At 36.2% G+C, this 26,108-nt stretch overlaps 1 long non-coding RNA gene across 1 annotated transcript in view; it reads right to left on the reverse strand.

Moving 5' to 3' along the window:
• The window catches only part of LOC143643158 (uncharacterized), a 102,377-nt gene that overhangs the window by 17,437 nt on the left and 58,832 nt on the right, over positions 1-26,108 (reverse strand). Inside the window, exons 5-6 of the long non-coding RNA XR_013156160.1 lie at positions 13,521-13,576; positions 13,371-13,425 (exon numbers count right to left, since the gene is read on the reverse strand). This is a non-coding gene — a long non-coding RNA (uncharacterized LOC143643158). The remainder of the gene's footprint in view (positions 1-13,370; positions 13,426-13,520; positions 13,577-26,108) is intronic.

Here is a 26,108-nt window from a genome sequence, read left to right on the forward strand (position 1 = left end):
AGTTTGACCTGAAGGCAGAGGATGGGCCCCTCACTTAGTTGCACAACTCTTAGTTGGAAGAGTTGTACCACTTCAGGCCTTGGAGAGGGTGGAGCACATTTCTTCAGGATTGGGGAGAGCCTGGCTGCCACCACATGGAGGGATTGAGCATGTGCCCTGGAGATGGCAGAGAGCCCAGGTGCAGCCCAATGCTTGGAGAGGGTGGAGCTGATAAAAAGGTGGTCTCCCTAATGTCCCCCAAGATTGCATTTAGAAAGAGGTGGGATGCTGGATAGGCCCTTAGAAAGGGTGGGACTGCTGCTTTCTAAAGCCTTAAAGATAAATGACTCTCAGGCTTTGAAATCTAATGGACTTTGCCCTGCAGGTTTTCAAAACTGCTTGGGTCTGATGACCTCTGTGTTCCTTCCAATTTCTCCCTATAGAAATGTTATTTATCCTATGACTGTTCCTCCTTTGTATGTTGACACAAATACTTGTTCTGAGTTTTACAGGTTCAGAGCCAGAGGAGAATTTTTCCTTAGGACAAACCATGCCTGTAGCTGACTTTGAGATTTTGTACTGTTTCTGACTTTGTATTGCATTTGTATTGTTACTGAAATGCTTTGCAGCTTTCTGATGTTGTGATGGAATGAATGTATTTTTTTTATGGGCCATATCAACAGATTTATTTTTTTTTTGTTTTTTTTTTAAACTGAGAAATATCTACACGCATATATTCTATACATGGTGTACAGTCAATGACTTATAATATCATCACATAGTTGTGCATTCATCACCACAATAATTTTTTAGAACATTTGCATCACTCTAGAAAAAGAATTAAAAAGAAAAAAGAAAAACTCATATGTACCATACACATTACTCCCCCCTCTCATTGACCACTAGTGTTTCCATCTATCCAATTTATTTTACCCTTTGTCCCCCCTGTTACTTACTTATTTTTACTACTCTGTCCATAACCTGGATAAAAGAAGCATCAGACACAAAGTTTTCACAATCACACAGTCACATTATAGATGTTATATCTTTATACAATCGCCTTTAAGAATCTAGGCTACTGGAACACATCTCAAACGTTTCAGGTACTTCCCTCTAGCCACTCCAATATACCATAAATTAAAAGGGATATATACATAAGAATGGCCTCCAGGATAACCTCTCACAACTCTGTTTGAAATCTCTCAGCTACTGAAATATTTTTTACATATGTAATTTATTTCTTCTCCCTTTTGGTCAGGAATGTTTTCTCAATTTCCTTCTCTTTTTTTGCCTTTATAAAGCAGATTTATTAGGTTACAAGTTTATAATTATGAGGCTATGAAAATGTCCAAATTAAGGCATCCAGAGAAGATACCTTGACTTTGAAGAAAAGCTGCCAGCATCTGGAACACCTCTGTCATCTGAGTAGGCACATGGCTGATGTCTGCTGGTCCTTGCTCCCAGTTCATTGCTTTCAACTGATTCTAGTGGCTTTCTTTCTAAGCATCTGTAGGTTTTTACTTGACTTCTCTGGGGAAAACTCTGGATTTCATCTCTTAGGTTAGCATCACCAGATGTCTGTCTCCCTGCTCTCTGTATCAGCTCTCCAAGGATCTGTGTTTTCTCCAAAATGTTCCCCTCTTAAATGACTCCAGTAAGTGGGTTAAGACCCACCCTGAGTGGGTGGGGTCACATCTACATGGAAACAACCTAATCAAACCCAACAACAGAACTGTCCCCACAAGATTGGATTAAAATAACATGGCTTTTTTTTCTGGGGGAACATGACAGTCTCAAACCAGCACAGTTGTCTTCTAGAAATGTTTTTGTTACTTCTCATTTTTACCTTTTCAATTTAGATCTATAATTCCTTTGAAATTTACTTTTATGTACAGTGATGATAATAAGGATACTAAAAATGGTATCTAGTTGAACCAGTACCATTTATTGCAAAGACTACTTTCCCACTACTTTTCAGTGTTGCCTTTGTAATAAATAAACCATCCATATCTGCGTGGGTCTCTTTGGATCCCGTTCTCTTCTATTTGTCTTTATTTCTGTGAATACTACATTGCTTTAAAGTTTCTCTAAGTTATTTTGGTCCTTTGCATTTTCATAAAGTTTATAATCGGCTTGTCACTTAAAAAATTTTTTTAATACAGTTTTATTGAGATACACTCATATAACATACAAACCATCTGAAATATACAATCAATGACTCCCAGTATTGTCACATAGTTGTGCATACATTCCCATGATCAATTTTGGAACATTTTCATTACTCCAAAAAGTAATATTTATTATTTTTTAATTAAGTTTTTAAAATTTTTTATTAATTAAAAAAAATTACAATAAACACAAACATTCTCAACACATACACTCAGCAATTCACAATATCATCACATAGTTGCATATTCATCATCATGATCATTTTCCAGAACATTAGCATCAATTCAGAAAAAGAAATAAAAAGACAACAGAAAAATATAACAAACAGAAAAAAAAATTTTACAGGCCATACCCCTTACTAATCCCTTTCACTTATCACTAACATTTCAAACTAAATCTATTTTCACATTTGTTCCCCCTATTATTTAATAGTTATTTTTTATTTAAAAAATAAAACCCAAATCTTCCCATACCCTTTATCCAACCCCCCCCATTGATCCATAGTATTGGTGTGGTACATTTGCTAACTGTTAATGAAAGAATATTAAAATATTACTCTTAACCAGAGTCCATAGTCTGCAATAGGTACATTTCTGCGGTTTGGCCCAACCGCTAAACTATCGGGGACCCTCTACTCCTCAGCTTCTCACTGCTTGCTAGACGACACTGCCGCACGCAGAAAAGGGGCTCGAGCCGGGGGTCTGGGTCCAAGGGGCGCGCGCAGGAGACCTCGCTGCGGGTCTAAAGGACTGGAGGCCGAGCCAATTAAGGCATGAAGCGAGGTAGCTTTATTGTTGGTAGACGCTTATGCCAGGGCCGCCAGAAGCTAAAGACCACGAGGCTTGGTGAGCCCTGGATTATATACAGTTTGAGGAGAGGCAGAGTTAGGGCGTGGCCTCCAGGGGAGGGTAGCCAATCACACAGGGAGGACGGATGAGTGACTGTGACCATAGAGATGCTGTTCCTGAGTGTACCCATAGCAGAGGATGTTGGGTAGGTGGAGGACTAAGGAGAAGGCCAATAGGGTTAGAGAGACAAGGCTGCATCATCACTAGTCGCTGGTGAGGCTTGTAATTCAGAGGCTTAGAAGAACCGGACGTGCCAAAATGGCGAGGGAGGGAGAGAAAGAGACTAAGCCACCAGGCTAAGAATAAAATTATGCCACACATTTCCACCCATGTGTCCACCTATTATTTTTTTTAACACTTGTTCCCCCTTATTATTTGTTTATTTTTAATATATATATTTTACTCATCTGTCCATACCATAGTTAAAAGGGGCAAGAATGAATGTACTTTGTATATGAGAAAAAATATCTTTTTGAGGGTCCAGAGGGTGGAATGTGCCAGTTTGAAAGGATTATGTACCCTAGAAAAGCCATATTTTAATCCTGAGCCATCTCATGGAGGAAACCATTTCTTTTAATCCCTACTCAGTTCATAGGTCAGAAATTTGATTAGATTATCTCCACAGAGATGTAGCGCACCCAATTGTAGGTATTAACCTTTGGTTGGAGAGAGATGTGACTCCACCTATTCCAGGTGGGCCTTGATTAGTTTACTGAAATCCTTTAACAGAGGAAGCATTTTAGAGAGAACAACTGGAGATCCATGACAGAGCCATGAGAACCATGAAAGCCTATGCAGCCAGAAACCTTTGTAGATGAGGAAGGAAAACACCCCCAGGGGAGTTTCATGAAACAAGATGCCTGGAGAGAAAGCTAGCAGACATTATCATATTTGTCATGTACCTTTCCAGTTGAGAGAGAAGCCCTGACTTCATCAGCCTTTCTTGAGTGAAGTCAAGCTCTTGTTGGTGCCTTAATTTGGACACTTTTATAGACTTGCTTTAATTGGGACATTTTCTTGGCCTTAGAACTGTAAGCTTGCAACTTATTATAGTACCCTTTTTAAAAGTCATCCCATTTCTAGTATATTGTATTCCAGCAGCTAGCAAACTAGAACACACTCCCAATCAAGTAGTCCCAAAGTACATGAGGCACACACTGGAAAAACTAAAGGAAGCTAAAGACATTTCAACACTAATAGTGGGAGACTTCAATGCATCACTCTCCATGATAGATAGAACAACCAGGCAAAGGATCAATAAGGAAATAAAAAACTTAAACAATCTGATAAATTAATTAGACCTAATAGACATATATAGACCCTTACACCCCCCCCCCCCCAAAAAAACAAAAACAGGATATACATTCTTCTCTAGTGCACATGGAAATTCTCCAGGATAGATCATATGCTGGGAAGCAAACTGAGTCTTTATACATTTAATAAAATTGAAATTATCCAAAGCAGTTTCTCTGACAACAGAATAAAGCTGGAAATTAATAATCACCAAATAACTAGAGCTTTTGCAAATATATGGAAGGTAAACAAAGAGCTCTCAAATAATCAGTGGGTCAAGGGGAAACTGCTAAAGAAATTGGTAAATATCTGGAGATGAATGATAGTGAGAATACATTATATCAAAACTTATGGGATGTGGCAAAGGCAGTGCTGAGAAAGAAATTTATTGCACTAAATGTGTATATTAAAGACAAGAATGAGAAAAATTTAAGGACTTAACTGCTCATCTGGAGAATTTAGAATGATAACAGCAAACTAACCCCAAAGCAAATAAAAGAAGAGAGATAAAAGAAACTAAAGCAGAAATAAATAAACTGGAGAAAAACAAAACAATAGAAAGAATCAACAAACTAAAAGTTGTTTCTTTGAGAAAATCAATAAAACTGATGGATCCCAACAATTACATCCTGACCAAATGGGGTGAAAGAAGTGTAATTAATAAAGTGTCAGTGACAGACAGAGCCCAAGTAGAGTGGAGAGGCTACTCTGGATGTTGCTGTTATGCAACTTTCAGGTAGACCTTGCTACCTATCATAACCTGCCAACCCCCAACCAGGACCATTCCAGCCAATCCTAAAGAACACCTAGGGCAATTTATAAGATCCCACAAGGGCTCCAGGCACTAGAGCAACTTTCCAAAAACCTACAACCTCCAGATGGGTCCCTGGCCCAACTATAGTATCATATCATCTGCAAACAGTGAGAATTTTATTTGTTACTCTCCAATTTGGATGCATTTTATTCCTTTTTCTTGTCTAATTGCTATGGCAAGAATTTCCAGTGCAATGTTGAATAACAATGGTGATAGTCAGCATCATTGTCTTGTTCCTGATCTTAGAGTGAAAGCTTTCAGTCTTTCCCCACTGAGGATGATGTTAACTGCGGGTTTTTCATATATTCCCTTTATCATGTTGAGGAAGTTCCCTCCTATTCCTATCCTTTGAAGGATATCAAGAAAGATATTGAATTTTGTGAAATGCCTTTTCTGCATCAATTGAGATGATCACATGTATTTCTGCTTTGATTTGTTGATATAGTGTATTACATAAATTGATTTTCTTATGTTGAACCATCCCTGCATACCTGGAATAAATCCTGTCTGGTCATGGTGTAATGTGCTGCTTGATTCAATTTGCAAATATTTGTTGAGGATTTTTGCACTGTATTCATTAGAGATTGCTCTGTAATTTTTTTTCTTGTAGTATGTTTGGCTTTGGTATTAGGGTGATTTTAGCTTCATACAATGAGTTAGGTAGCGTTCCCTCTTCAGTTTTTTTCTTTTTTGAAGAGTTTGAGCAGGACTGGTGCTAATTCTTTTTTGAATGCTTAGTAGAATTACATTTGAAGCCATCTGGTCCTGGACTTGCTTTGGGGGAGAGCTTTTTGATGACTGGTCCAATCTCCGTGACTGTTTTTGTTTTTGTTTTTGTTTGTTTGCCTTTTTTTTTGAGGTCTCCAATTTCTTCTCTTGTCAGTGTTGGTTGTTCATGCCTTTCTAGGAAGTTGTCCATATCATCCACAACATCTAGTTTACTAGCATATGGTTGCTCATAGTATCCTCTCATTACCTCCTTTGTTTCTGCAGGGTAAGTGGATATGTCTCCTCTTCCATTTCTGATTTCATTTATTTGCATCCTCTCTCTCTCTTTTTTGTCAGCCTAGCTAAGGGTCTGTTTATTTCATTGATTTTCTCAAAGAACAAACTTCTGGTTTTGTTGATTTTCTCAATTGTCTTCAGGTTCTCAATTTCATTCATTTTTGCTTTAATCTTTATTTCTTTCCTTTCATTTGCTTTGGGGTTAGTTTGCTGTTCTTTCTCTAGTTCTTCCAAGTTAACAGTTAATTCCTCAATTTTTGCTCTTTCTTCTTTTTTAATATGGGCAATAAATTTCCCTCTTAGTACTGCCTTTGCTGAATCCCATAAATTTTGATATGTTGTGTTTTGTTTTCATTTGCCTCAATATATTTACTTATTTCTCTTGTAATTTCCTCCTTGGCCCACTGGTTGTTTAGGAGTATGTTATTTAGCCTCCATATATTTGTGAATTTTCTGGTCCTCTGCTTGTTATTGACTTCAAACTTCATTCCACTGTGATCCAAGAAAGTGTTTTGTATGATTTCAATCCTTTTAAACTTATTGAGAATTGCTTTGGACCTAGCATATAGTCTATCCTTGAGACTAATCCATTAGCACTTGAGAAAAATGTATACCCTGCTGGAGTGGGGTGTAATGCTCTGTAAATGTCCATTAAATCTAGTTTATTTATTGTATTATTCAAATTATGTTTTTTTTAAAATTAATCCTGTCTTTAGATATTCTCCCCACTGATGCAAGTAGGAAATTGAAGTCTTCAACTATTATGGTAGAGGGGTCTCTTTCTCCCTTAAGTGTTGTCAGTATTTACCTCGTGTAATTTGGAGCACACTGGCTTGATGTATAAATATTTATGATTGCTATTTCTTTTTATTGAATTGTTCCTTTTATTAATATATGGTGTCCTTCTTTGTCTCTTTTAATTGTTTTACATTTCAAGTCTAATTTTTCAGATATTAGTATAGCTACTCCTGTTTTTATCTGATTGTTGTTTGCATGAAATATCTTTTCCCAACCTTTTACTTTCAACCAGTTTTTCTCCTTGGGTCTAAAATGAGTCCCTTGTAGACAGCATATAGATGGGTCCTGTTTTTTAATCCATTCTGCCAGTCTATGTCTTTTGATTGTGGCATTTAATCCATTAACATTTAATGTTATTACTGAAAGGCAGTACTTTCTTCTACCTTTTTGTATTTTGGATTTTATATGTCATATCTACTGTTTTTCTCTTTTTATCTTTACTGATAGTCTTCATTTCTAAACTCTTCTCCAGACCTCTCTCTCCTGCTTTTCCCATCTGCCCATAATGCTCCTTTTATTATTTTTTGAAGAGCCAGTCTCTTAGTCACAAATTCTCTCAGTGACTGTTTTTTTGAGAATATTTTAATTCCCCCCTCATTTTTGAAAGATGATTTTTTTTTTTTCTGGAAGTAGAATTATTGGTTGGCAGCTTTTCTCCTTTAGAATCTTAAATATTTCATATTAGTGGCTTATTGCCTTCATGGTTTCTGCTGAGAAATCCAAACTACACATAGTCTTATTGGGCTTCTCATTTATGTGATGGATTGCTTTTCTCTTTATGTTTTCAAAATTCTCTCATTCTCTTTGACATCTGACAATCTGATTAGTAAGCATCTTGGAGTATGTCTGTTTTGATATATTTGGGGGGAAGTATGCTGCACTTCTTGGATCTGTAATTTTATGTCTTCCATAAGAAGTGGGAAGTCTTCAGCAATTATTTCCTCCATTAGTCTTCTTCTACCTTGTCCCTTCTCTTCTTTTTTCTGGGACACCCCCAAACATGTATATTCGTATGTTTCATGTTGTCATTCAATTCCCTGAGACCCGGCTGATATTTTTTCCATTTTTTCCCTATATTTTCTTTTGCGTGTCAGATTTCAGATGTCTAGTCCTCTACTTCACTAATTCTTTCTTCTGCCTATTCAAATCTATTATTGTAGATCTTTTTATCATCTCTTCTATTGTGCCTTTCATTCCCATAAGTTCTCTAATTTGCTTTTTTAAACTTTTGAATCCTTCTTTTTGTTTGCCCAATATCTTTTTTATATCCTTTCTCAACTTGTTCATTTGATTTTTGATGAGATTTTCCATGTCTGCTCAAATATGTATCTCATTTGAATTGTTGATTTGTTCATTTGTCTGGCCATATCTTCAATTTTTCTGGTATGACTTGTTATTTTTTCCTGGTGTCTATACAGTTGATTTCCTTAATTAGTTCATTCTGGAGATTGTCTTCACTCTTTTACCTAGGATTTTCTTGCTGGATAACTTTGTTCTGTATCTGTTCTTTGACATTCAGTTCAACTTATTCTAGACCTCTTGCACACGTTCTGTTGAACTGAATAGATTTTTTTCAGATTTTGTTTTATATTTTTGTTGCCCTACCTATGTGGAGCTTTTTTTTTTTTTGAGAAGGGTGTCCTCAGAAATTATAGACCCCAGTCAGGTTTTCCCATATCAGACTGGCCCACATCTCAGGGGAAAAGAGTTGCCAGCATCAGTTTTCCCTCAGGGTGAGACCAAGCAGATTATCAGACTTTTCTATGAAACTTCTAGACTCCATGCTTTTCCTATCTTGCCCAGCGTGTGGTACTTGTCTGCCATTGTAAAGTGATGTCATACCTTTAATTTCAGCAGACTCTCCCAGCAGAGGACATGGTTGAGACCTAGGATATGCTATTGGTTGGCACTAATTGCTTCAATTTTCCAATACCTGGTGTCCAAATTCCTTGAAGGAGGGATCCCAGTTCAGGTGGGCTCCACCTTTCTTTTGGGTAGATACTACCTTTAGAGAATTAACTCTTTTCACATGACTAGTTATTTTGTCTCTGCCGTTGCCTGGGGCAGTGCTGGAGCCTGAGAAATCTTCCAATTCTATTTAATGAGCTATTGAGGAGTACAAAAAATGCAAACAACAAACAAAAAAGTCTTTTCACAGTGGTCCTCGACTCCTCAGTTTTGTCAATCAAGAGTTTATGTTAGTACGTGGCTGTGTATCTCCAGGCTCTATGTGCCCGCTTTTCTTGGGTTCCATCCTTTATCCAGTATTTTGTGCTGTCTGACTCAATAAACCTGTAATTTTTTTGGTCAGCCCTGACTCCTCTCTGCTAGAACAAAAACTCTTAGCTCCTTTATTGCCTATTCCAGGTTTATCTGTGCTGGGGGCCTATTTTCAGGAGTCAGACTTTGTTAATTAATTCTGCACTTGGAGCTTGGTTGAGATAAGTCCTTGTTGCTAGTAAGATCTGTTTCCTTTCCCCTTGGGAACCAGCCTGCTGTGCCCTTGGGGGAGGGAAGCTGGCTTCCATGGCTTGGGGAGCTTACAGTTCTATGTGATGTCTCAGCCATTCCCTTTAAAAAAAAAAGGCTGCTCCCATGAAATTGGATCAGGATTAAAACATAGCTTTTCTAGGGCACATAATCCTTTCAAACCAGCACAACCCCCAACACTTACCACATGACCTACCAATTCTACTTTCAGGTAGGTATCCAAGAGGAATTAATACATATGTCCACATATAAATGTTTATGCAAATATTCATAGTAGCATTATGCATAATATTCAAAACTGGAAACAGTTTGTTTTGGCTTGCTAATGCTGCCAGAATGAAATATACCATAAATGGGTTGGCTTTTACAAGGAGGATTTGTTAGGTTACAAATTTATGGTTTTAAGTCATTAAAATGTCCAAATTAAGGCACCAACAAGAGGATGTCTTCCCTCAAGAAAGCCTGATTGTGTCTGTGGTTTCTTTGTCCCATGGGAAGTCCCATGGCAATGTCTTCTGGCTGTCCTCTCCTGGGTTGGTTTCTGCATGGCTCCCCCAGCTCCTGTGGGTCCTTCTAGCTTGTCCTTGGGCATTTTCTTTCTTTAAGCATCTATGGGTATTTTCTTAGTTTCTTTGGGGCAAACTCTGGATTTCATCTCTTAGCTTAGCACCTCCCAGGGCATTTTCTGTCTGTAAGCATCTTTCACTTGGTTTCATCTCTCTGCTTTCCATATTGGCTCTAGGCTCTCTCTATGTTTTCTGCTCTTTATTCTCTTCATAGAGGACTCCAGTAAGTGGATTAAGACCCACCTTGAATTGGATGAATCAGTCTCCATGGAACCAATCTAATCAAAAGGGCCCACCCACAATTGAGTGGTTCACATCTCCACGAAAGCAATCTATTCAAAATGTTTCACACAATAATAGATCTGCTCCCACAAGATTGGATTATTAGAACATGGTTTTTATGGGCTATGTAACAGTTTCAAACCAGCATCCAGTTCAAATGCCCATCAATTGGTTAACGAATAATAAAAAATTCAGTGTATCTATACAGTGACATGAATACTAATTATAAATAGAAAAGAATGAACTACTGTATTAAGCTACAACACAGATGACATTAAAAATATTGTAATTAGTTAAAGAATTTAGTGCAAAAGATCACTTATTGTGTAATTTCATTTATAAAAATGTTTTTTCTATAGAGACAGAAGCAGATGGAAGGTTGCCTGGGCCTGGAGTTGGATGGAGTAAGGGTTGGGACAGTGGGCAAGACAGAATATCGAAGTGATGGAAATTTTCTAAAACTGAATCATGGTGATGTTTGCACAAGTTTATAAAAGTATTAAAATAATTTAATTCTTCAGTAACAGTGAGTGTATTTTATAGTATATAATTCAGACTTCAATAAAGATATTAAAAATCACCAATGATGGTGACACAATATTGTGAACATAATTAACAGCACTGAATTATATATTTGAATACGGTTATAAAGGGAAAATTTAGGTTGTATATATGATATTAAAATTAAGATTTTGAACAATTCATAGAACGGTTCAATACAAGCAGTGAACCCTAATGTAAACCATGGATGAGTTAATAGTACAATTATAAAAATGTTGTTTCATCAGTTGTTCACAAATGTCTCATATTAATGCAAAAGGTGTTAAATATAATAATAAATGAGAATGCTCTATTTTATGCATATTCATTTCTGCAAACCTATAACTTGTCTAATAATTGAAATTACAATAAAAAATCATCAGCAATGGGTAAAGGTGGAGCGGTATAGATGAAACAATAAATGGGTAATGGAAGTTCATTATACCACTCCTTTTGTACTGCATATTTTTAAAAAATTCATAAAAACTTTGAGAGACTAGCCTTATCATGAATGAACAATGCTGAAAGATTTACACTATCTGATTTTTAAATTTTAATATTCTAAGCAAGACAGTGTGGAAGTGGCATGTAGATCCATAAAACAGAATTGAGAGTCCAGTAATGAACTCATACTTATTCTCAGTTGATTTCACACAAAGGTAATTCAATGGGGATAAGCGAACAGATGAATAGAAAAAAAGAGCGTTTAGAGATGGAACTTCTGTTTATATAAACTTGATATATGCGAAAGTTGATGCCATAAATCAGTGCTCAGTAGTAAGTGTTAGAAATTGCCCTTATATATAGAAAATGAAACTGGATTCCTACATAATCCCTACCTTCGTTATAGCAATGGACTTCAGATGGGTTAAAGCCAAAATTACATTTTCTTAAACTTTTCATTTGAAATAATTTCAAACTTTCAAGACAGTCATCAAATTAATAAAAATTCAATGCATATATTCCTTCTAATGTATGTATTTCTATGCTGTGGGGCAGGGTCACATTTCATTATTTTCCCATGTAAGTACCCCATTATTGCAGTACCACTTGCTGAATTTTTTTGCTTGCTTTTTGTTTATTTGTTTTGCTTATTTGTTTTTTGGGAAGTGCATCCTTTAATATATTTTTTTATCTTCACAATTGACTTTTTTGGGTGAAAAATAACATATATACAAAAAAGCAATAAAGTTCAAAACCAACACAACAATTAGTTGTAGAACAGATTTCAGAATTTGGTATGGCTTACAACTCCACAATTTTAGGTTTTTACTTCTAGCTGCTCTAAGATACTGGAGACTAAAAGAAATATCAACTTAATGATTCAACAATCAGACTCATTTGTTAAACCCTACCTTCTCTGTATAACTCCACCATCATCATTGATCTTTCTCCCATTATTTAGGGGTATTTGGACTATGGCCATTCTAACCTTTTCATGTTGGGAGGGGTTGTCAATATAAAGCCATAATATGCATTTTAAGAGAAGCTCATAAAAGAATATTTTGTGAATCTTAAGACCCTGAAAGCACAAACCATAAGGCAAAAAAAAAATGGATTTGATGCATCAAAATTATGGATTTCTGTTAAAATCAACACACAGATGATAGGTTGAGACAATATATTTGCAGTATCTAAAACTGACAAAGTTAGAATATGCAAGCAAACTGTCATAAATCAGCAATGAGAAACTTGACTGAAAACTGAGTGTGGGAGAAATGGGAAACCCCCTGCACTGCTGAGGAAGTGTGATGGTACATCTTTGTTTGGAGAGGAAGCTCTAAGTATTTAGTTGAATTAAGCATTTATATGTTCCAGAGAAATTCTCACCCAGGGTATGGACATGGATGCTGATTGCAGTTCTGTTTGTAAAAGTAGAGGAGTACATGTCTACATGGCAATAAGAAGAATGTGGTGGGTAGTACTATAGAATATTATGCAGCATGAGATGCAACAATGAAATATACATGTGATAAAATGGATAGATTGTAAAAATTGTGCCATGTAAGAATAGTAAGAAATATTGTAAGATGTATGTACATGGTATGCTCTTTATATAAATTTAAAACACACACATACAAAGTCTTACAAAGATATATGGAAATTCAAATGTGTTTAAATATATATATATATTTTAATTATATATGTACACTGGAACAGCTAACTATGGAGGTGAAGGGAATGGAAGTGGGGAAACAGGATTGGAGAACAGGGATAGAAAGGTATGCATTTATTAATTTACCAAGATAAGAGAGGGATCTTGTGTGGACCAATGAGGACTTTGTGCCAAAAAGTGGGGAATATGATTTGCTCAGCCCTCTTCACATGAGATTCAAAGGAAAAGAAAGGAGAGGGAAAATAAATTATAACTGAGGACAATCTTCACTTTCAGGTTAGTGGTTACTTTGGGAATGTAGGGAGTTAGCAAGTTTGGAGGAAGCATCTTTAATTGCATCTGTACAATTTTCTTCTTAATGAATAATCTATCCTATAGCCCTTGTTGGCCAGTGGCAGTATAGCATAAAGTTAAAAGCCTGGGCTCTGGCAGTAAATTACCTGGGTTCAAATCCCAAACCTGCCACTTACCAGCTTTATGACCTGATGCAAGCTTCTTAATCTCTCCGTGCCTCAAGTTCCACATCTGGAAAATGGAAATGATGATGACATCTCCCTCATAAGGCCAATGTGATAACTAAACATAAATATTTTATGTGAGTATATATAAAAGGCAGTTACCATTGTGATTGGCACATAGGAAGCATATTATAAATGATTCTCATTAGTAGAGAGACCTAAAGCAAAAAAGACAAAATGAAAACATCTGTTTAATAATGGAAATGCATTCATTGGTATAAAATAGTATTTCTGAATATTTTGATTTGAAATACTTTTATTAAAAGTAAAAATAAAAGCAGGCATGTTAATTAATCAAATAGAAGGAAGAAATAAACATCTGAATGCGGAAAGAATGGAATCAAGAGGTTAAGTAGGTTTTGAAATTTTGAAGATTAGGCAATTCCAAGGAATTAATCCGTGTTAGTCAGGCTTTTGTTTTTCTTCCTTCTTAATAGCCATTTGCTTTATTAGCACCAGGAATCAGAGAAAGGAAACCTGCCAATTCTGTTATTTGTGAGTAAGCATGTGCTGTTAAAAGCTTTGATGAGGTACCCCTTCCCCCTACACTTTCTTTTTAATTATTTTTTATTTATGATACATAACCACAAGCAAACAATTCTTAACATATCATTCCGTTCTTGTTATATAATCAAAAACTCACACTATCATCACATAATGTATATTCATTATCATTATCATTTCCTAGAACATTGTAGGTTGAATCTTTTGATTAGGTTATTTCGATTAAGACACCCATTCAAGGTGGGTCTTAATCCCCCTACTAGAATCCTTTATAAGAGCCAGAAGTTGAAGCAATGAAACCCAGGAGAGAAGGACCAGCAGATGTCACCATGTGCCTTGTTATCTGACAGAGGAACATAACCAGTCTTCAGAGAAGGTATCATTCTGTTGATGCCTTAACTGGGACATTTTCATGGACTTAGAACTGTACATTTGTAAGCTAATAAATCCCTATTGTTAAAAGCCAGTACATTTCTGGTATACTGTCAGCTTCACCAACTGTCCTTGCTTAATGTGATTCAAATTCAATTCTTGGCAAAAATAATAGGTGGTGCGCGCTTCCATTAGAAGGTAAAAAAAAAAAAAAAAGCTTTGATGAGGCAAATGGGTGAAATCTCGACTAAAATCTAGTTAATGAGTGTCCTTCGTGCCTTCCTGGGATGGAAAATGGACGAGCGGCTGTATAGCATAAAAGGAAGACCTAGCATTTCTCATCCACAAACTCACTGAACCTCAAAAACAACTCCTGAAATCATGAGGCTTTTTTTCTTATGATTTATACACATTGAAATGTATGTTGAAATACTGAAAACTCAAAGCCATTTAAGAATCTCCCCAAGAAAGTTGTAGTAACTTTCCAGTCCCAAGTACAATCAAAGCAAATCACCCAAGAAGCCATCAAGCTATGTATTCAAATGAATCCTGGAAGAAAAAAACATCATGATACAATAAGCTTGTGATAAGTACAATTAAGCTAGCAATTACTGCAGCAACTCTGAATATATTTAAAGCTAAGGGATGAAAGAGACTGAGGCCACATCTGAACAACAACAGAGGCATGCCTGTAGGTTACCTTCTCCGCTACCTACCTAAGCTTCTCTGCTACCTACCTAAGCTTCACAAGAGCAAGCCTATGACTGAGGGCATGGCCTATTGATTTGGGTGTCCCTAAGGTTTGATACAGTATAAGGGGGTTCCCTGATGGTAAGGCTTAATAGTTCCATAGTCTCTCTACCCTCCTTCAGGGGACTTTGCCAATACTTTTTGATTATCTGCTTAATATACTCTAGGATGTTTCCAGGCATTACAATAATCTATACAGGATTAAAGGGTCTCTTTCTTATTTTGTGCTTCCTGTGTTTCAATTGTTCAAATTAGCTATACAGATAGGTTGAATTAGATTATGTATTACAGAAAATTTCAGTTCCAGCCCAAATAAACCTTTCTTACATTGGTCTCAAAGGTGCTAAAATATAGACACTGTCTTCCTTACTCCTATGTTCTGAGTTACTTTGACCCCAACCTATTTGGCTTCATTCTTATCTCTAAATATCAGGTTATATATGTAAAACAACTTCTCAAAATCCAGAAATAATAATCACCACTCTGGACTTAATGTATCTGCTCCTCCAATATATTTTAACTTTTGTTCCTCCAATTTTTTTCTATACCCCTACCACTAGTATTCATTGATCACTAGTATTTCAATCTACTGAATTTATTTAACATTTGTTCCCCTTATTATTTATTTATTCTTAATCTATATATTTTTACTCATCTGTCCATACTGTAGATAAAAGGAGCATCAGATGCAAGGTTACACAATCAAACAGATATATTGCAAAAGCTATATCATTACACATTCACCTTCAAGAAACATGGCTACTGGAACACAGCTCTATAGTTTCAGGTACTTCCCTCTACCTCTCTAATACACCTTAAACTAAAAATGGGATATCTATATCATTCATAAGAATAACCTCTGGACTCTGTTTGAAATCTCTCAGCCACTGACACTTTATTTTGTCTCATTTCTCTCTTCCCCCTTTTGGTCAAGAACATTTTCTTAATCCCTTAATGCTGAGTTCCAGCTCATTCTAGGATTTCTGTCCCATGTTGCCAGAGGGTTTTACAACCCTTGGATATCAGATGTATCTTTATGTAAAACAAGAATTTGGTTTTCACTTTGTTAAAATGACAATGTTTTCTTGGATTATTTATCTGCTCTTCATGAGAAGCTACAGAAGGTTTTAACCATAAAAAAAGCTTTGCTATTAGAGACATACACATTTAGGATTATTATGTCCTTATAATTAATGGACCTCTTTAGCATTATCAAATGATCCTCTTTACCCCTGATACTATTCTTTTCCTGAAGTCTATCTTATCTGATTGTAATACAGCCACTCTAGTTTTCTTTTGATTAATGTTGACATGGCATACCTTTCCCCACCACTTTCCTTTATTTTTCTTAACTTTTTATTATAGTAACATATATACAAATAATAATTTCCCATGTTAATCATTTTTAAGGGTACGATTCAGTGGCATTTATTTACATTACATTAAAAATATTGTGCTACTATCACCAACATCCATTACTCAGGCTTTTTCATCACTCACCACTTTCCTTTTTTAGGAAATTTTTTTAAAAAAATATTTTGTTGCTTGGGAGGTCAACACCCCTGGGAGACATGTCTCATGTAGGGAGAAGGCTGTGAGTTCACCTGCTGAGTTGGCTTAGAGAGAGAGGCCACATCTGGGCAATAAAAGAGGTTCTCTGAGGGTGACTCTTAGGCATAATTATAAGTAGGCTTCAGGTCTTCTTTGAAGGAATAAGTTTCTTAGGAGTGAGCTGGAAGATCAAGAACTCAGATGATTGAATTGGTTATCCCCACTGCTTACAAGAATATCAGGAATTCCCCAGATGAGAAAGTTGAATTCTTTCTCCTTTTTTCACCAGTCCCCCAAGGAGATTTTGCACTGAAGCAAATACATCTTTATGCTCTGCCCAGATTACTCTGGGATGTATTAGGGTATCACACAAACTTATACAAGCCAACAAGATCTCATGCCTTATTCAATATTCCATGCAATTATGATGTTTGAATAAACTGACCATACAAGTTAAATTAAATTGGATAATACAGTATCCAAAATATAAATTTTGCACCAAATTAACATCTCTTGCTTTGTTCTCACACAGTGGTTGAAGTTGTGCAATATGACCATCATTTCTGTTTTTTCTGTGCACTTCTAACCTTTCTGTTATAGTAATTATGTTTATGTTAGACCATCTGATATTGCCTCACATCTCACATCTCACTGATGCTTTGTTTCATTTTTTCTAACCTTTGGATTTCATTTTCAATAGCTTAAAGTACTGTTTCTTCAACTTCACTTAACTATTCTTCTGAAGCATCTCATATGCTCTTAGTACTGTCACTGTATTTTCCACTTAAGATATTGTAAATTTTATCTTTAGAAATTGAGTTTGGGTGATTTTTACATCTTTGATTACTCTCCTCACCATAGTCAGGCTTTTCTGCACGTTCTTGAACATGATGGATATATTTATTATCACTCTCTGATTTACTTGTCTATGAATTCTAACATAATTCATTTCTGGCTTTCTTTCTATGGGTATATTTTTTCTTCTAATTATGGGTCCTGTTTCCTTGTTTATTTTCCATACCTGGTAAGCTTTATTGGATGCCAGATATCATAAATTTTATTTTATTTTGTGATGGACTTTTTTTTTCTTTTAAGTACTTTAGGCTTGTTTGTAGTGAAATTAAGTTACTTGGAATAAGTTTGATTCTTTTGACACTTGCTTTTAAGTTCTGACAGGCCAGTCAGTAGAACTTTTTATCAAGGGCAAATTTGACCCCACTGAGGCAAAATGCTTTTGAGAACTGTATCCAATGTCCCATGTGTTAGTAGGCCTTTCTATCTGGCTAGGGGTAACACCATTTCTAGCCCTGTGTGAGTTCATGGGATTATCTAGCCTGCTAGTTTCTGGTGGTGTTCTTTCCCCAAACTTGCTAGTTTTCTCACGCATCTACAAATACATGTAGCAATACTCAGCCAACACTTTATGGGGGCTGTGACAATTAGGTCCAGGTGTCAACTTGGCCAAATGACTATGCCCAGTTGTCTGGTCAGGCAAGAATTGGCCTGACTGTTCTACAAGGATATTTCATGGTTGCTTGTCTGTTCTACAAGGATATTTCATGGCTGCTTGATAAAATCATGAGTCAGTTGATTGCATCTGTGACTGATGATGTCTGCAATTAACTAAGGCATGCCTCCCACAATGAGATAATCCAAACAGTTAAAGTCTTTTTTTAAGGAATGAGAGAGATTCATTCACTGCTTCTTCAGCCATCTAGCCTCTCCTGTGGAGTTCATCCAGACCCTTCATCAGAGTCACCAGTTTCACAGCTTGCCCTGTGGAATTTGGACTCCACCGTTCCCATGCTTGCATGAGATGCCTTTATAAATCTCATATTTACAGATCTCTCCTGTTGATTCCATTTCTCTAGAAGACTGTAGCATGGCTTGGTGTGTTCAGGTGATGATCCCCATTGTTCTGTTTTTATTGCCCTAAACCATCAATGTGTGAAATTCATCTATGGCTGATTACATTTGCAGTCAGCTAAGGGGAGTGCTTTCCATAATGAGTGAGGTTTAATTTGATTAGCTGGTGGCTTAAAAGAGAAAGTCGGCAGCTCAGCATACCTCATCTCAGCACTTGCAGCTTAGACCAGATGTTTGGAGATGCAGAAGGGAATCACCCTGGGGAAGGCCACTGGAACCCAGAAGCCAGAAGAGAAGACAAACAGATATTGCCATGTGCCTTCCCGTGTAACAGAGAACCTCAGATGAAAGTTAGCTGCCTTTCCTCTGAAGAACTATAGATTCTTAAATAAATAAATCCCCTTATTAAAAGCCAATCCATGTCTGGCATGTTGCATCCTGGCAGCTTTGGTAGACTAAAACAGGGGCTCTCTGTAGTTCTCTAGTAACTGCTCTCTGTGCAGTTCCTCTTCTTTTATATGTTGTCTTATGAATTTTTGTTATCTTGGTGTCCTGAAACTGTAACTTTGTGTTCTTTATTCAGTGAGACTGTTGTGTTCTATTTTGCTTTCCTCTTGCTATGTTCAGCCTGGAAACTCTGGACAGAAGGGCTGCTCTCATTTGTTCCCCTTTTCCCAGTGATCACTGTTCTGTGTTGCATGTTGCCAAATGTCTGAAAACTTTTGTTTAATATATTTTTGTATAGTTTTTAGTTGTTGTTCTAGTTTGCTAGCTGCCAGAATGCAATATACCAGAAACGGAATGGCTTTTAAAATGGGGAATTTAATGAGTTGCTAGTTTACAGTTCTAACGCTGAGAAAATGTCCCAATTAAAACAAGTCTATAGAAATGTCCAATCAAAGTCATCCAGGGAAAGATAACTTGGTTCAAGAAGGCTGATGAAGTTCAGGGTTTCTCTCTCAAGTGAGAAGGCACAGGGCGAATATGGTATCATCTGCTAGCTTCTTCTCCTGGCTTCCTGTTTCATGAAGCTCCCCAGGAGGTGTTTTCCTTCATCTCCAAAGGTCTAGCTGATGGAATCTCTGCTTCGTGGTGCTGCAGCGTTCTCTGCTCTCTCTGACTCTCTCTGAATCTCTCTTTCTCCAAAATGTTTCCTCTTTTATAGGACTTCAGAAACTAATCAAGACCCACTCAAATGGGTGGAGACATGTCATCCCCTAATCCAGTTATCAACCATTCTTAACTAAATCACATCAACCAGGGAGATGATCTCATTACAGTTTTTAAATATACAGTATTGAATAGGGAATATTCTACCTTTAAGAAATGAGATTTATATTAAAACATGGCTTTTCTTAGGGGGCATACTTCCTTTCAAACCAGCACAGTTGTTTAATAAGGAAGGATAAATCTAATCTCTATTATTTCATCATGGTTTAAAGCAAACGACTAAAATCGGTTGTCGTCTTTGTCATGTTTAAGTAGTTTCTTTCTACTCCTTTATTAGTTAGCACTTTTATTATAAATGCGGTTGTATATTAGGAAAAGAACCTTCTTTATCTGCAGAATTTGTCTCACAGCTCACGGAGGCGCTTTTTTTGTTTTTGTTTTTTTCTTTACTCTTTTTGGATTTTTTTTTATTAATTAAAAAAATTAACTAACACAACATTTAGAAATCATTCCATTCTACATATGCAATCAGTAATTCTTAATATCATCACATAGATGTATGATCATCATTTCTTAGTACATATGCATCGATTTAGAAAAAGAAATAGCAAGACAACAGAAAAAGAAATAAAATGATAATATAGAGTAAAAATAAAAATAAAAAATACAAAAATATATAAGAAAAAAACAACTATAGCTCAGATGCAGCTTCATTCAGTGTTTTAACATAATTACATTACAATTAGGTAGTATTGTGTTGTCTTTTTTTTTTTTTTTTTAGAAATCATACCATTCTACATATGCAATCAGTAATTCTTAACATCATCACATAGATGCATGATCATCGTTTCTTAGTACATTTGCATCGGTTTAGAAGAACTAGCAATATAACCGAAAAAGATATAGAATGTTAATATAGAGAAAAAAATAAAAGTAATAATAGTAAGAACAAAACAAAACAAAAACCTATAGCTCGGATGCAGCTTCATTCAGTGTTTTAACATGATTACTTTACAATTAGGTAGTATTGTGCTGTCCATTTTTGAGTTTTTGTATCTAGTCCTATTGCACAGTCTGTATCCCATCAGCTCCAATTACCCATTATCTTACCCTGTTTCTAACTCCTGCTGAACTCTGTTACCAATGACATATTCCAAGTTTATTCTCGAGTGTCGATTCACATCATTGGGACCATACAGTATTTGTCCTTTAGTTTTTGGCTAGACTCACTCAGCATAATGTTCTCTAGGTCCATCCATGTTATTACATGCTTCATAAGTTTATTCTGTCTTAAAGCTGCATAATATTCCATCGTATGTATATACCACAGTTTGTTTAGCCACTCGTCTGTGGATGGACATTTTGGCTGTTTCCATCTCTTTGCAATTGTAAATAACGCTGCTATAAACATTGGTGTGCAAATGTCCGTTTGAGTTTTTGCCCTTAATTCCTTTGAGTAGATTCCCAGTCATGGTATTGCTGGGTCGTATGGCAATTCTATATTCAGCTTTTTGAGGAACCGCCAAACTGTTTTCCACAGTGGTTGCACCATTTGGCATTCCCACCAACAGTGGATAAGTGTGCCTCTTTCACCGCATCCTCTCCAGCACTTGTCATTTTCTGTTTTGTTGATAATGGCCATTCTGGTGGGTGTGAGATGATATCCAATTGTGGTTTTGATTTGCATTTCTCTAATGGCCAGGGACATTGAGCATCTCTTCATGTGCTTTTTGGCCATTTGTATTTCCTCCTCTGAGAGGTGTCTATTCAAGTCTTTTTCCCATTTTGTAATTGGGTTGGCTGTCTTTTTGTTGTTGAGTTGAACAATCTCATTATAAATTCTGGATACTAGACCTTTATCTGATATGTTGTTTCCAAATATTGATTCCCATTGTGTAGGCTGTCTTTCTACTTTCTTGATGAAGTTCTTGATGCACAAAAGTGTTTAATTTTGAGGAGTTCCCATTTATTTATTTCCTTCTTCAGTGCTCTTGCTTTAGGTTTAAGGTCCATAAAACTGCCTCCAATTGTAAGATTCATAAGATATCTCCCGACATTTTCCTCTAACTGTTTTATGGTCTTAGACCTAATGTTTAGATCTTTGATCCATTTTGAGTTAACTTTTGTGTAGGGTGTGAGATTTGGGTCTTCTTTCATTCTTTTGCATATGGATATCCAGTTCTCTAGGCACCATTTATTGAAGAGACTGCTCTGTCCCAGGTGAGTTGGCTTGACTGCCTTATCAAAGATCAAATGTCCATAGATGAGAGGGTCTGTATCTGAGCACTCTATTCGATTCCATTGGTCGATATATCTATCTTTATGCCAATATCATGGTGTTTTGACCACTGTGGCTTCATAATATGCCTTAAAGTCAGGCAGCGTGAGACCTCCAGCTTCGTTTTTTTTCCTCAAGATGTTTTTAGCAATTCGGGGCACCCTGCCCTTCCAGATAAATTTGCTTATTGGTTTTTCTATTTCTGAAAAATAAGTTGTTGGGATTTTGATTGGTATTGCATTGAATCTGTAAATCAATTTAGGTAGGATTGACATCTTAACTATATTTAGTCTTCCAATCCATGAACACGGTATGCCCTTCCATCTATTTAGGTCTTCTGTGATTTCTTTTAGCAGTTTTTTGTAGTTTTATTTATATAGGTTTTTTGTCTCATTAGTTAAATTTATTCCTAGGTATTTTATTCTTTTAGTTGCAATTGTAAACGGGATTCGTTTCTTGATTTCCCCCTCCGCTTGTTCATTGCTAGTGTATAGAAATGCTACAGATTTTTGAATGTTGATCTTGTAACCTGCTACTTTGCTGTACTCATTTATTAGCTCTAGTAGTTTTGTTGTGGATTTTTCCGGGTTTTCAACGTATAGTATCATATCGTCTGCAAACAGTAATAATTTTACTTCTTCCTTTCCTATTTTGATGCCTTGTATTTCTTTTTCTTGTCTAATTGCTCTGGCTAGAACCTCCAACACAATGTTGAATAATAGTGGTGATAGTGGACATCCTTGTCTTGTTCCTGATCTTACAGGGAAAGTTTTCAATTTTTCCCCATTGAGGATAATATTAGCTGTGGGTTTTTCATATATTCCCTCTATCATTTTAAGGAGGTTCCCTTGTATTCCTATCCTTTGAAGTGTTTTCAGCAGGAAAGGATGTTGAATCTTGTCAAATGCCTTCTCTGCATCAATTGAGATGATCATGTGATTTTTCTGCTTTGATTTGTTGATATGGTGTATTACATTAATTGGTTTCTTATGTTGAACCATCCTTGCATACGTGGGATGAATCCTACTTGATCATGATGTATAATTCTTTTAATGTGTTGTTGGATACGATTTGCTAGAATTTTATTGAGGATTTTTGCATCTATATTCATTAGAGAGATTGGCCTGTAGTTTTCTGTTTTTGTAATATCTTTGCCTGGTTTTGGTATGAGGGTGATGTTGGCTTCATAGAATGAATTAAGTAGTTTTCCCTCTGCTTCAATTTTTTTGAAGAGTTTGAGGAGAGTAGGTACTAATTCTTTCTGGAATGTTTGATAGAATTCACATGTGAAGCTGTCTGGTCCTGGACTTTTCTTTTTAGGAAGCTTTTGAATGACTGATTCAATTTCTTTACTTGTGATTGGTTTGTTGAGGTCATCTATGTCTTCTTGAGTCAAAGTTGGTTGTTCATGTCTTTCCAGGAACCCGTCCATTTCCTCTAAATTGTTGTATTTATTAGCATAAAGTTGTTCATAGTATCCTGTCATTACCTTCTTTATTTCTGTGAGGTCAGTAGTTATGTCTCCTCTTCCATTTCTGATCTTATTTATTTGCATCTTCTCTCTTCTTATTTTTGTCAATCTTGCTAAGGGCCCATCAATCTTATTGATTTTCTCATAGAACCAACTTCTGTCCTTACTGATTTTCTCTATTGTTTTCATGTTTTCAATTTCATTTATTTCTGCTCTAATCTTTGTTATTTCTTTCCTTTTGCTTGCTTTGGGATTAGTTTGCTGTTCTTTCTCCAGTTCTTCCGAATGGATAGTTAATTCCTGAATTTTTACCTTTTCTTCTTTTCTGATATAGGCGTTTAGGGCAATAAATTTCCCTCTTAGCACTGCCTTTGCTGCGTCCCATAAGTTTTGATATGTTGTGTTTTCATTTTCATTCGCCTCGAGGTATTTACTAATTTCTCTTGCAATTTCTTCTTTGACCCAGTCGTTGTTTAGGAGTGTATTGTTGAGCCTCCACGTATTTGTGAATTTTCTGGCACTCCGCCTATTATTGATTTCGAACTTCATTCCTTTATGATCCGAGAAAGTGTTGTGTATGATTTCAATCTTTTTAAATTTGTTAAGACTTGCTTTGTGACCCAGCATATGGTCTATCTTTGAGAATGATCCATGAGCACTTGAGAAAAAGGTGTATCCTGCTGATGTGGGATGTAATGTCCTATAAATGTCTGTTAAGTCTAGCTCATTTATAGTAATATTCAGATTCTCTATTTCTTTATTGATCCTCTGTCTAGATGTTCTGTCCATTGATGAGAGTGGTGAATTGATGTCTCCAACTATTATGGGATGTAATGTCCTATAAATGTCTGTTAAGTCTAGCTCATTTATAGTAATATTCAGATTCTCTATTTCTTTATTGATCCTCTGTCTAGATGTTCTGTCCATTGTTGAGAGTGGTGAATTGAAGTCTCCAACTATTATGGGATGTAATGTCCTATAAATGTCTGTTAAGTCTAGCTCATTTATAGTAATATTCAGATTCTCTATTTCTTTATTGATCCTCTGTCTAGATGTTCTGTCCATTGATGAGAGTGGTGAATTGAAGTCTCCAACTATTATGGTATGTGAGTCTATTTCCCTTTTCAGTGTTTGCAGTGTATTCCTCACGTATTTTGGGGCATTCTGGTTCGGTGCATAAATATTTATGATTGTTATGTCTTCTTGTTTAATTGTTCCTTTTATTAGTATATAGTGTCCTTCTTTGTCTCTTTTAACTGCTTTACATTTGAAGTCTAATTTGTTGGATATTAGTGTAGCCACTCCTGCTCTTTTCTGGTTGTTATTTGCATGAAATATCTTTTCCCAACCTTTCACTTTCAACCTATGTTTATCTTTGGGTCTAAGATGTGTTTCCTGTAGACAGCATATAGAAGGATCCTGTTTTTTAATCCATTCTGCCAGTCTATGCCTTTTGATTGGGGAATTCAGTCCATTAACATTTAGTATTATTACTGTTTGGATAATATTTTCCTCTTCCATTTTGGCTTTTGTATTATATATATCATATCTGACTTTCCTTCTTTCTACACTCTTCTCCATACCTCTCTCTTCTGTCTTTTCGGTTCTGACTCTAGTGCTCCCTTTAGTATTTCTTGCAGAGCTGGTCTCTTGGTCACAAATTCTCTCAGTGACTTTTTGTCTGAGAATGTTTTAATTTCTCCCTCATTTTTTTTTTTTTTTTTTTTTTTTTAAAGACAGAGAGAAGGAAGGAAGGATGGAAGGAAGGAAGGGAGGAAGAAAGGGAAACATCTTTAAACATTTTCTTGTTTTATTGTATTTTGTTTGTTTGTTTGTTTTTTACATGGGCTGGGGCCGGGAATCGAACCGAGGTCCTCCGGCATGGCAGGCAAGCACTTTGCCCGCTGAGCCACCGCGGCCCGCCCTCCCTCATTTTTGAAGGACAATTTTGCTGGATATAGGAGTCTTGGTTGGCAGTTTTTCTCTTTTAGTAATTTGAATATATCATCCCACTGTCTTCTAGCCTCCATGGTTTCTGCTGAGAAATCTACACATAGTCTTATTGGGTTTCCCTTGTATGTGATGGATTGTTTTTCTCTTGCTACTTTCAAGATCCTCTCTTTCTCTTTGACCTCTGACATTCTAACTAGTAAGAGTCTTGGAGAACGCCTATTTGGGTCTATTGTCTTTGGGGTATGCTGCACTTCTTGGACCTGTAATTTTAGGTCTTTCATAAGAGTTGGGAAATTTTCAGTGATAATTTCTTCCATTAGTTTTTCTCCTCCTTTTCCCTTCTCTTCTCCTTCTGGGACACCCACAACATGTATATTTGTGCGGTTCAAATTGTCCTTCAATTCCCTCATCCCCTGTTCAAATTTTTCCAGTCTTTTCCCTATAGTTTCTGTTTGGAATTCAGATGTTCCATCCTCCAAATCACTAATTCTATCTTCTGTCTCTTTAAATCTATCATCGTAGGTATCCATTGTTTTTTCCATCTTTTCTACTTCATCCTTCACTTCCATAAGTTCTGTGATTTGTTTTTTCAGTTTTTCTATTTCTTCTTTATGTTCAGCCCATGTCCTCCCTCAATTTATCGATTTCCTTTTTGAAGAGGTTTTCCATTTCTGTTCGTATATTCAGCATTAGTTGTCTCAACTCTTGTATCTCATTTGAACTATTGGTTTGTTCCTTTGACTGGGCCATATTCTCAATCTTCTGAGCATGGACG

Source organism: Tamandua tetradactyla, chromosome 8, assembly GCF_023851605.1.
Source record: "Tamandua tetradactyla isolate mTamTet1 chromosome 8, mTamTet1.pri, whole genome shotgun sequence".
NCBI lineage: Eukaryota > Metazoa > Chordata > Mammalia > Pilosa > Myrmecophagidae > Tamandua > Tamandua tetradactyla.